The following is a 13,290-nucleotide window of genomic DNA, read 5'->3' on the forward strand; positions in this document are numbered from 1 at the left end:
CATACACATATTTATCTAACACCATACTAAGTCTACACTTCAAATTTGCACATAATATACCTGTACATACAAATGTCAATTTCTATATTGTTATTCTTTACTTAATTGTTCTATTTTTTATTATTATTTAATTTTTATTATTATTTATTATTTTATTATCTGTGTTGTTGTGTCATTCTGTTGCACTGTGGAAGCTTCTGTCATGAAAACAAATTCCTCGTATGTGTACACATACCTGGCAATAAAGCACATCCTGATTCTGATACTTATTTGAGAGTCCAGGGACAAGTTAAAGATCAAACCGGTGTGCACTGGTTTGCTATGTTTTTCCGGTTTGAACGTCATGTTTCATGGAAACGGTGTGCAACGGGGTTTGAGATACATTTTCCCTTTTGTTGGTGGGTGTATCAAAAATGTCATCCCAATCAGCAGCAACATGTGTATAAACCAAGCGGTATTAAAGAGGCAGCTCACACAATGTAATTAAAGGGATAGTTCACCCAAAAATTTATGTCATTAATGGCTCACCCTCATGTCGTTCCAAACCTGTAAGACCTCCGTTTATCTTCAGAACACAGTTTAAGATATTTTATATTTAGTCCGAGAGCTCTCAGTCCCTCCATTGAAAACCTATGTACGGTATGTTGAAGCATCGAAAATACATTTTAGTCCAAAAAGAACAAAAACTACGACTTTATTCACCATTGTCTTCTCTTCTGGGTCTGTTGTGAGTGCGTTCACTGCAGTGTAGTGATATCCGGTTCGCGTACGAATCATTCGATGTAACCAGATCTTCTTGAACCAGTTCACCAAATCGAACTGAATCGTTTGAAACGGTTCTCGTCTCCAATAAGCATTAATCCATAAATGACTTAAGCTGTTAACTTTTTTAATGTGGCTGACACTCCCTCTGAGTTAAAACAAACCAGTATCCCGGAGTAATTCATTTACTCAAACAGTACAGTGACTGAACTGCTGTGAAGAGAGAACTGAAGATGAACACCGAGCCGAGCCAGTTAATGAACAACAGACTGACTCGTTCTCGAGTCAAGAACCTTTTCTGTCAGACGCATCCGATTCGAGAACCGAGGAGCTGATGATACTCCGCATGTGTGATTCAGTGTGAAGCAGACCAACACACAGCGAATCCGAACTGAACTGGTTCTTTTGATGATTGATTCTGAACTGATTCTGTGCTAATGTTATGAGCGCGGGTAAACTGAAGGCTTGAATGAAGGGCAATCATCGCCAGTGACGTCATTAAGTTATTGACATCTCTCATTACATTAGAACCAGTGAATTGTTTTCTTCAACTGGTTTATCGAATCAAACGGTCCGAAAGAACCAGTTTGCGGAAAAGAACCAAACTTCCCATCACTACTAGTGATCCGAAAACCGATGCAACCGGTTCTTGACTCCAGAACAAGTCAATCATTAGTTTGTAATGATCTGTCTCGGCTCGGTGTTCATCTTCAGTTCTCTCTTCACAGCAGTTCAGTCAGTGTACTGTTTGAGTAAATGAATTACTCCGAGATATTGGTTTGTGTGAACTCAGAGGGAGTGTCAGCCACATTAAAAAAGTTAAGAGCTTAAGTCATTTGTGGATTAATACTCATGGGTACACACAAATCACAGCTAGTTCAGAGAACTACAGGACCTAAAATGACATGTTCGTGACAGAAGATATGACTTCATTGTATATCTGTGTTATGGTTGCGGTTATTATAATAAAAGCAACCATAACACAGAAATAAAATGAAGAAATAGGCTACAATATAGGCCTATTGACACTACGTTTATAGCTAGATCTTTCATTAAATGCATGGTGAAATAATTGCTCACATCAAAGGATATTCCATGAAATGATAGTGAAGTTGCCTTCTGAGTACATATAATCAATATACCTATTCCCACAAGTTCAGATAAATGTTTGCTCAATAGGGGCTTCAAACTGATTTTAAAACTCTTTGTTTGTAAACTTGTTAATGTACACCACAAAAGTGCCCATACTCATCATCCCTGTACAACTTTTACTTGCAAAATACACTAGACAGAGCACAACACAACAAACTAAATTCTAGAGTTTGATGTGGTTATATTACTGTTACCGTTTACGCTGCCGGAAGGAACACGGAGCCGAGGATACACGAAATAAGGCTTTTATTACATCCAACACATGGAGCACAGAGGTAGACACACGTAAGTGGATAGTAGACCCGACAAAACTGAACTGAAAGGACAAGGTTTAAGTACCTGGGATAATGGGGAAACACAGGTGGGTGGAATCACTAAATTAACAGGGACATGGAACACATGGGGAATAGAATAGACACACCTGGGAACTAATCAAACCAAATACGGAAGACAGAAACTGGGTCACAGGGGCAAAAACACACAATGAGTCCAGGTATGTAACCGTACTCCCCCCTCCCGGTAGGTGCGTCCTCGCACCGTAGAAACAACAGAGGAAGGCGTGGGTGGGAACTTGGGAGGAGGTTCCGGTGGAGGACAGACTCCCAGGAGGGGGCCAGCAGACAGGGACCACGGAGGAAGGAGCCAGGGAGGAGACGACGGAGGGAGGAGCCAGGGAGGAGACAGGAGCAGGAGGAGCCAGAGACCAGCCAGGACGGAGATCCATGGTGGAGTCAATGGCGGGAGGAGCAATGGTGAAGGAGGGGTCAACGACACCAGGGGGCCGACAGGCGGAGACTGCACCGGTGGGTGAGGAGCCCAAGATGGAGCAGCACAGCCACAGAGCCAGGGTGAGGTCGAGGATCCGGAGGGCCTAGGTGGAGCAGAAGGCTCAGGCGACCAAGGCGGAATCCTGGAAGACCGCTGTGGAGCCGGAGCGACCGAGGATGGAGGTGGAACCAGAGGGAAGGAGGAGCCTGACAGAGCCGGAGGGATGGAGTGACGAGGTGGAACCAGAGGAGTGGAGTCCCGAGGCGGCGGATGGTCGACGACTGAACAAGGTGGAGCCGGAGGGACGAGGGAGCCCGGTGGAGCAGGTGGGATGCCAGGCCACGGTGGAGATGAGGGAGCTAAGAGCCAAGGCGGAGCCGCTGGGTCGAAGGACCGAGGAGGAGTCCAGGGCTCGGAGGCGGAGACAGGGCCTTAATGCGCCAAGGCGGAGCTGGAGACTGGCAGTCCAGCGGCGAACCATCGCGCCCAGATGGCGCGGACTGAGGGTGAGCTGCGGGACTGACTGGCACCAGCTGGGATGACGAGGAAGTGGCTGGTCTAGGAGGAGGAGAGAGAGGAAGGAAAGACAGGAGGATCAGGGCTGGACGGAACCAGCGGAAGTGGAGCAGAGGGACCGGCAGGTCCAGGAGGAGGTGGGAGAGGGAGGCTGGGAGGCAGGAGACACAGAAGATTCAGAGCTGGGCGGAACCAGCGGAGAAACAAAACTCAGGGCTGGGCGGAACCAGCGGAGAAACAGAAAATTCAGGGCTGGGCGGAAACCAGCGGAGAAACAGAAAATTCAGAGCTGGGCGGAACCAGCGGAGAAACAGAAAATTCATGGCTGGGCGGAACCAGCGAAGAAACAGAAAACTCATGGCTGGGTGGAACCAGCGGAAATGGAGCATAGGAACTGACTGGAGGAGGTAGGAGTGGGAGACTGAGAGGGTATACAGGGGAATCAGGGCTGGACGGAACCAGTGGAGAAACAGGAAGATTAGGGATTACCTCCATAGACCAGTCCATTAGATCCATAAGTTGCTCCATATTTCCCGAGACCGGATACAGCTCACCCTCAGTCGCAGTAGTGTGGGCAGGGCTTTCCTCCACGCCCTCGATCTCCACGAGGACTCCCACGATGCACGGTGTTGCCGGCTCACACACCTGGTCAGTCGCGCTCTCAAGATCCTGCTCCTTGTCACTGGATGGCTCGGGCTCTGCGGCTGCGGTGGGCTCTGGCTCCGTGTGGCGGGATGGTGGCTGGCTGGTCTCTGGGTCGGGAGTGGGACTGGCGAGATCCTCCGTGGGGCAGGCGGTGAGAGGTGACCCATTTCTCGCCAGAGTCCACTCCACGAATGCGGCTAATTCCTCCCGAGGACCATCTTCGGGCGACAACGCTCTGCACCTGGAGTTCAGGCTGGTCCGGGTAGCTGGTGGCATTAACTAGCAGTAGAAACTGTCTGGTATGGTCCTCAAGAGAACGTCCTTCCTGCTCCAGCAGGAGGAGGAGGAATTCGGGGCTATAGAGGGGATCCATGACACACTATGGAAAGAAAAAGACTGAAAAAACGGAAAACAAAACGGAGGGAAAACACGCAGTTTTTAAACTTTTTAGGTCGGGTCTTCTGTTACCGTTTACGCTGCCGGAAGGAACACGGAGCTGAGGATACACGAAATAAGGCTTTTATTACATCCAACACATGGAGCACAGAGGTAGACACACGTAAGTGGATAGTAGACCCGACAAAACTGAACTGAAAGGACAAGGTTTAAGTACCTGGGATAATGGGGAAACACAGGTGGATTGAATCACTAAATTAACAGGGACATGGAACACATGGGGAATAGAATAGACACACCTGGGAACTAATCAAACCAAATACGGAAGACAGAAACTGGGTCACAGGGGCAAAAACACACAATGAGTCCAGGTATGTAACCGTACTCCCCCCTCCCGGTAGGTGCGTCCTCGCACCGTAGAAACAACAGAGGAAGGCGTGGGTGGGAACTTGGGAGGGGGGTATATATATATATATACATACATACAATACATAGTATACAAATATTTTAAATCACTTCTATGAAACAACGATGATGTGAAGGAAATAGTCATTTTCATAGTTGAAAGCCACAGTCTGAAGGGATGAAGGGGGTTGAAAATAATAAATAATATTTATTATATCAAGGTTTCAGCTCTGCTGTGAAAGATTTACAGTATAAAACAGTCTGGAAATAATGGAGAGAATACGGGGGAAAGGATCTGGAGCTAGATTCAACAGTCCCCAGGCCTTTAAAGGGAAGAAATTTTATGGTATAACTCATCCTTTTTGTTGTTTTGTCACCTTCAATACCATGACTTAGGTGCCCTTGAGCAAGGCATCGAACCCCCAACTGCTCCCCGGGCGCCGCAGCATAAATGGCTGCCCACTGCTCCGGGTGTGTGCTCACAGTGTGTGTGTGTGTGTGTTCACTGCTCTGTGTCTGTGCATTTCGGATGGGTTAAATGCAGAGCACAAATTCTGAGTATGGGTCACCATACTTGGCTGAATGTCACTTCACTCACTTCACTTTGTTGTGCTCCATGACCTTTGTTTGTTCTTTAAACTCCTCAGACTCAGGTTCATCCTCAGGCTCAGGCAGATGCCACTGAATGAAGACCAGATAAATGATGGACCCCAGGAAGTTACATATGGAGTTAACACACAGTATTAACAGCAACAATGACATATGTCTTAGGATGTAACACAGAAGGTTAGTTAATGGAGAGACTACGGTGGCAAAATTCTCACAAAATCCTCTGTAGTACCCTACCATACCCAAAAATTTACGCAACTCTCGTTTATTTATGGCACACAATCCTCCATCCGAGGTAATGGGAAAGAGTCTGGTTTAGTAAGACTATTAACCTTGCGATAGTCTGTACAGAATCTATACGTAGTGTCAGACTTCGGTACCAGCAAACAGGGTGAGCTCCAGGGGCTTTGACTAGGTTGAACGAAACCATGCTGCAACAAGTATCACACTTCCTCTCTCATTATCTCACGTTTTCGGTGGTTAACCCGATAAGGGTGCTGTTTGACAGGAGGGGAGTTTCCAACATTAATGTCATGACAAATGACAGTAGTTTGACCGGGGACATCTGAGAACAGCATAGGGAACCTACTAATTAGACACACAATATCTTCACGTTGACCTGTAGAGAGGTGAGCAAGATAGGTCTCTAGACCATTTAAAATGGCTGAGTTTTCGAGGTGTTCACAGGACACGTTCTCAATGCCCATACCTAAACCATCCTGCGCAGGGGAGTATACAGGTAAACAAGCAGCAGCAATAACAGGGGTAACACTGGAATCATGAGAAGTATTTGACTTCGCTTATGTAACATATGCTTTCAGCATGTTTATATGACATACCCTAGTCTTTCTCTTACGATCAGGCGTATTAACAACATAGTCTGTTTCACTTAGTTTCTCTTTAATAGAGTATTGACCAGCAAATCTAGCCTGCAAAGGAGAATTCTGAATAGGGAGCAACACTAATACAGAGTCCCCTGGCTGGAAGCTGCGGCTTAGACTTTTGCGGTCAAAATGGGTCTTCATTTTAGCCTGGGCAGTTAACAAGTGACTTTTAGCAAAATCGCGGGCTTGATGAAGTTTCTCACGAAAACTGCTGACATAATCCAACACAGACACGGGGCTTTGATTTGCAGACAGTAATTGTTCCTGCAGCAGTTTAAGAGGACCCCTCACAGTATGGCCGAATACCAGTTCTGCTGGACTGAACCCAGTTGACTCCTGTTTTGCTTCTCTGGCGGCAAACATCAGCAAGGGTAAGCCTTCAACCCATTCTTTCCCAGACTCTAAACAATATGCACGCAACATTGACTTAAGAGTCTGGTGAAAGCGTTCCACAGCACCTTGACTCTGTGAGTGATATGCGCTTGACAGCACATGACTAACACCTAACTCTTTTGCAACCTGCGCAAACAACTTTGAAGTGAAGTTAGTCCCTTGGTCCGTCTGGATGACTCTTGGTAACCCAAAAGTAGAAAGAAACTTAACTAGTTCTTTGGCTACAGTTTTAGCTTTTAAAGTATGTAGAGGGATAGCCTCGGGAAAGCGAGTCGCAGCACACATTATAGTCAAGATATACTGGTGTCCAGATTTGGACCTGGGCAAAGGGCCAACACAATCAATTACCAACCTTTCAAATGGTTCCCCCATTGCTGGTACTGGATGTAAGGGGGCTGGGGGCACTTTCTGATTGGGTTTACCAGATAATTGACATGTGTGACACGCTTTACAAAATCGGGACACGCTAGACTTAATTCCAGGCCAATAGAAATACTTCGTGAGATGGTGATAAGTTTTTGCAATCCCTAAATGACCTGCAAGAACATGCTCATGTGACAGCTTCAGGACTTGTGAGTGGTAAGCAAAGGGCAACACTATTTGACAGCTAGCGAGAGCATCATCAGCTAGTCTAGGGTTCCACTTCCGCATCAAAACCTCATTGTCCCAATAATACTCCACCCCAGCTGGCAATTTAATATTCGCATCAGCAGCTTCTATGCAATGTTTAAGGGTTGGATCAGAGCATTGCATAGTAATGAGCTGCTCCCTACCAGTCTTCAGGAATGGCAACTCTGCAGGAGGAGTCTCTTCATCACTAGGAACATCTAGCTTAGTTTCAATCTCAAGCTTACACTCTGCAGGTTCAAACGATGGTGCAATAAAGGAATCAGAGAGATCAATGACGTCAGAAATTTTTCTGGCTTGTGCATGAGTAACAGCACAATCTGGAAATACAGTGGAAAAACTGGTAGGTAAATTCACCCAACTAAACAAGTCAGGTTTTTCTATCATAATTGGGGATGAAAACGCTTTACTACCTGCCAGATCATTCCCTAGAATTAGGTCTACACCGTTCACTGGCAATTCAGAGCGCACACCAATCTTAACAGGTCCTGAAGCTAGCTCAGATGACAAACAGACACCATGTAGCGGTACTTTTACACAACCCAGTTCAACACCTCTAACCAGGATGCTTGTGCCCGTATAAGACTCAGATGAAAAAGGCAGTACACTATCCAGTATAAGGGACTGACAAGCCCCAGTGTCACGTAGAATAGAGACCGGGTATGCAGGGGAATCAGGGGAGAGCGAAACGGTTCCTCTTAACATAAATGGTTCGTAACCAGAGATGTGTGATGGCATAGAATTCTCAACAGCTGCAGCAGAGTGAATGAAAGCAACACTTTTAGTCTTTGTGCCCATTTTCTGCTTCCACGCTTTACAGTCCACTATTTTATGGCCAGGGTCGAGACAATAAAAGCATACACGCTTATCTCCAACACGGTTCGAGACGGTCTTATGGCCTCTTTCCAATTTACCCCCTAAAAATCTGTCCCTCACACCACTCTCGGTAACGGGAGGCTGATTATGAAACATACGGTTCACCGGAAAAACATTTTTGTGGGCAAGCACAAATTCATCAGCGATAACCATTGCTTCAGAGAGTGTCATGACCTTCTGGTCATTCAAATGAACAACTACACTCTCTGGCACACAATTTTTTAAATCTTCCAGTAAGATTAGTTCTTGAAGCTGCTCAAGACTCGAAATTTTACCAGCACCACACCACTTTTCAAAGAGGTTTTTCTTTTCTCTAGCAAATTCGGTGTATGTTTGATTGACTGTTTTCGTTAATCTTCTATAACGCTGACGATAAGCTTCTGGCACTAGCTCATAAGCTCGGAGAACGGCTGTCTTAACCACTTCATAGTCCAAACACTGCTCAACTGACAGAGCAGAGCACACTTGCTGTGCCCTGCCAGCAAGGTTACACTGGAGCAATAGTCCCCACATATCTTTTGGCCACCCCAGCTATACGCTCGAACGCTATAAAATAAGAATCCACCTCCGTTTCTTTAAATGGTGGTACAAGCTTTATGTGCTTGGTCACATCAAAAGTGGAGTGAGACTCTTGAGGGCCGGAAGAAAAAGTGGTTCGCACACTAGCAGGGGAAGAGGGAAGTCTAGCACGCGGTGCCGGGACAGGTTTTTGCCGTAAAGTCTCTGCCTCTATATCCAGGGAACGCAATTTAATATCTCTGTTAGCCTGTACCTCTAATGTACGAAGATTAACTACTTGAAGCTCTTGTTCCTGCTTCTTTAAAGCAAGATCTAATTCTTTAAGCTTAAGCGCAAGCACAGGGTCAAAGCGTGGACTGTTAGGATCAATACTGGGAGGCAGACCAGCAAAAGAACCTACATCTCCAGTCTCAGTATTTTCCTCCATGTCTTCAGAATCGCTTGGCAGAATACCAGCAGTAACTAGCTCCATGTAAAGCTTATCTTTAATTACCCGTTTAGCAGCTTCTCTTGGAACAGTGATACTAAAAAAATCTGCTATCACCAGCAAGTCCTGCTTTCTGCATTTGTTATAGACTTCAATAGTAGGAGCTAAAGTAAACGCTGTTAAATTGAACTCCATACTCACCCTCCAAGAGGTCTCTTCCCTATTGCCCAAAAACGGAAACAGTCAAGCAAAGTAGAGTAAGAAATAATCTCTTTGAAAAAAAAAAAAGTTTAAGACGAGCCCCCAAATATGTTACGTCCCCCTCTGTGTCTAGGGGTGACAAGGGGAGTAACATATGCTATTTAAGAAAAATTATCAATTGTGTCGGTGAACCTGCAAACCAAAATGGTGAGAGAGATGACGATCTGTAATCCCAGCACTCACACTCATGGAAACTCTTCAAGATTTTATTTACAGTGTAAAGTCTTTGTACAGCATTAAAGGGTAAGGGGAAATTAGAGGTTTAACAATATGGATAATTCAAAAAGAAAGAATAAGACGCTTGTAGGTTCAGGAGGGGGTTAAGGACAAAATAACAAACAAAAAAAGGGGATGCTAACTGAAACAAAGTAATCTAACTTACCTAGCAAAGAAAACATTAAAAATCAACAACATGTCTCTTCCCTGACTTCCTCACTGTTCCACAAAACCAGGAGAAAAGCATACGTTGATAAAATAAAAGTGGCACCCACCTCCTTACTGCGTCTGCAGGCAGAAGAAAAAGAAACCAATTTCTAATCACTACAGCCAGTACAACAGGCTGTCTTGAAGATACACTACAGGCCCTGATCACACAATAGCAATCAAATGCAACAGGCTTTCTTAAAGCAGCACCACTGCTTAAACCACCAACTGGGAAAACAGACAAGCCAAACTCTCTCTGGTGTTGTGTCCGTTCCCTCGGTTTAAATACAAGCTCCTCTCCACAGCTCTGACCAGGCTGTCTTCTGTGAGAGGACAGGGAGGAACAAAGGAAAACCAGCAAAAACTACAACTCCCAACAGGATGTCAGGCATCAATGAAGCACAGTTACATATGGAGTTAACACACAGTATTAACAGCAACAATGACATACGTCTTAGGATGTAACAGAAGTGACGCACAAATACTGATGTGGCAACTAGACATTGCGCCGAGATCCTTGATAGAGCACTGGAGCTAAGCAAAGTGACATAACCAGTCATTAATTTTATGGGTGGAGATTTTGTAAGTTGAAAGGTAGGAGGTGAATGTGCAGGGACATCAAAGCTCTTGATCTGACAATAAATAGGTGAAATAGATGGAGTTGATTACATACGTGAAGACTTCTTTGCCCCAGCCTGCTGTGAAGGTGAAGAGTCGTGGACCAAGGTCACGGGCAGGGTTTATAGCAGCTCCACAGTTAGCTGACATTGACATGGAAATCCCTAGGACAACAGTTGCTACAATTGGAGGGAGCAACACTTCGGGAGCAGGAGCGTTTCTCTTATCATTCAGAGGAAGAATGCACAGCATCAGCATGGCTGTGCCGACCACCTAAACCCAGACATACAGGAGACAGACAACCGCCTGGTCAGTTTTCATTTCTGGCATGATCTATTAGATAATTGATTAATGTTTGAAAATCTCAACGTACATTTTTTAATGTTGTAGAATATTATATTGCTTTACAGCTGTTTGTTTTACATCAGATTAGATTATTTTATCAGAAGTAATTCTACTGTGCTTGCATGAACTACAGAGCTCTTATCTAATTTGCCTTGGCCTTTTGCTGACCTGATCTAGGAAGCTGGTCTGCACTGACACCACATCAGTTGGGTAAGTGGCAAAGATACTGGCTGTTTCATTAGGACCAAAAACAGTCAGAACTCAACCACTGAACTCCATAATTGCATCTGAAGGAGATGAGAGATCCAAAAAAACAAAACAAAAAAAAAAACAAGAAAAATACGGTTAAGTATAAAATGTGGAATTATTGCTACATGATGTATATTTGAAAAAAGAATGTCTCATTTCTCTCTCTCTCTCTCTCTCTCTCTCTCTCTCTCTCTCCTTCTCTCTCTTTTACCATGGTAGATGAGGTAGACAAGCCCAGAGGCGAGGTAAGCCCCCAATATTTGAGCCAAAGAATAGGGTAGCAGCTTTATCCATGCTAGGTCTCCCAACACACAGAAACTCAGAGACACAGCTGGGTTTATATGAGCTCCTAAGAAAAAAAAGAAAAAGAGAGTCAGTTTTATGTCAATTCAAAGAAAGATTAATAATAGAAATGATTTTGCCTTAAATGCCCCAAAGCAACCCAAGCCATAACCATTTTACCTGATACTGCCCTGCAGAGGTACATTGCACACATGACGCCTATAGAAAAAGCAATGTTGACAGACAGAAACTGCCCCTTAGTTTCTCTGCTGGTTTTCACCTGTGCTGCTGCAGCACAACCAAACAGCTACAACAGAAAAATAATAATAATAATTTTTTTGTGTATAAACTTATTTTACAATAGTGTTGATATTTAGCGTAAAAGCACAGCAATGTTTTGCTCCAGTTATTCCCAGTTGTGCTTGTGCACAAAGCACAAATTTGGTCAGAAACACAATTTACTTCATAATGACCTCTTATTTTTTGGACTGTTGAATTAAAAATATCACCATCACATCATGCTCTTGGTCTGACACCTGCAGTTGACATACAGCTGTGCAATTCAGTAAAGTGGTCACACTCTTATGTGATATTCCTATTGGAGCTGATAGTACTCAAAAACTGACCCTGCACTGGATTATTTACTAAAATATGGATGATATTTCAGATAAAAAGCTTCTGCACAGACAAACACTTTGTCAGCATGTATGAAAAACCTCAAAATACATAAATATTTCTGTTTTGTGTAACTTTTATGTATTGTTTAAGGAATGCTTTGTTAACATTAGTTTACACATTCGGTATCAATAACTTAACAAGGAAATACTTTTACAGCATTTATTAATCTAGGTTCATGTTAATTTTTACATATAATACCACATCTTCAAATTATAAAATAACATTAGTTCACATAATTTGCACAAGCATGAATTAGCAATGAAAATGTTTTATTTCATGATACTTAATGCATTAACAAATTGTTTTATTTCATAGTGATAATGAACAAAATTTCAGTAATGGAAACATATGTGCAAACAAAATACTATTATCAAAGTTTGTTTAATAGTGAAAACTATGCAAAAAACAAAAACAAAAAAAACAACAAAACACTTACCAGCAGTACAAAAGTGCCTAAGATCTCTCCCATAATTTGTCGTGCCAGCTCATTTTTCACCTTGATCCTCTTTATTTATCCGACTCATTTTTAGTAGTTTGGCTTTTAGGTTTTGTGCAAAACTTGCTGTTCCACTCTTTGGAGATGATCTTCTGACCTCAGTAGCTCAGCTACCCTTTAAACCCTGTTTTAAATATACTTTCCAGGTTCAAACATCCCACATTAAGCAGACAACATCCACATCATAGCTTGTCTTATCTAGACCATGACCCCTTAATAAATCATTAATAATCATGTGGGACAGAGAGAAGAGAGGAGACCAGGAAAGAAAGAATCAGTAATCTCTATCTGCTGCTGTAAAACATTTATGCTTTTCAGTACATCGAGATAATCTAATTATTTTGACACTGGAAGATTAGATGACATTTAGAAATGAGGATATTGTACAATTATCTAGCTCAGATATCTGTACACCCAAATTTTCATCCCAAAGCCACCATCCATGTTTAAAATCATGTTTAATGTTACCATTGGCAACAATATTACTGTTTCCACCAGGCAGTTATTGAAACAATATATTCTTACAGGGCTGATTATGCAAATAATAAGCTCAATTTGTTCATTTTTTTTCCTTTTCTTTTTTTCCTATTTTGGCTTTGGTATGAAAGGGCAGTAAGATTTTCTGTTACTGTTATTTAAAAAAACTAAAATCAGACAAAAAAAATTATATAATCATAAATATCAAATATGAAAGAAATGTAGTTGCTTCCTTTGTCTTTAATATGAAAAAGTTCAATTGGGATGGATTTGTGCTGTACAGACAACATATACACATATACATAGTAGCTTAAAAAAATTAATGGCTACTGATAAAGACTGAGAGTGCAATATTACATCAATGGTTAAATAATGTAAGAGCTTAAACATTATTTAAAACAAGAGATAGAAAAAATGACCTCCTGGCCCCCCGTGCTTTTATGCTTTTAATTTTGGCAGTATTAATTCATAGTTATATAATA

General features: G+C 43.0%; 1 pseudogene; it reads right to left on the reverse strand.

Moving 5' to 3' along the window:
* Positions 1–10,230: 10,230 nt before the first annotated feature.
* Positions 10,231–13,277, reverse strand: LOC132102970 (aquaporin-10-like; annotated as a pseudogene).
* Positions 13,278–13,290: the final 13 nt, after the last annotated feature.

This window comes from Carassius carassius, chromosome 24 (assembly GCF_963082965.1).
Source record: "Carassius carassius chromosome 24, fCarCar2.1, whole genome shotgun sequence".
Classification (NCBI taxonomy): Eukaryota; Metazoa; Chordata; class Actinopteri; order Cypriniformes; family Cyprinidae; genus Carassius; species Carassius carassius.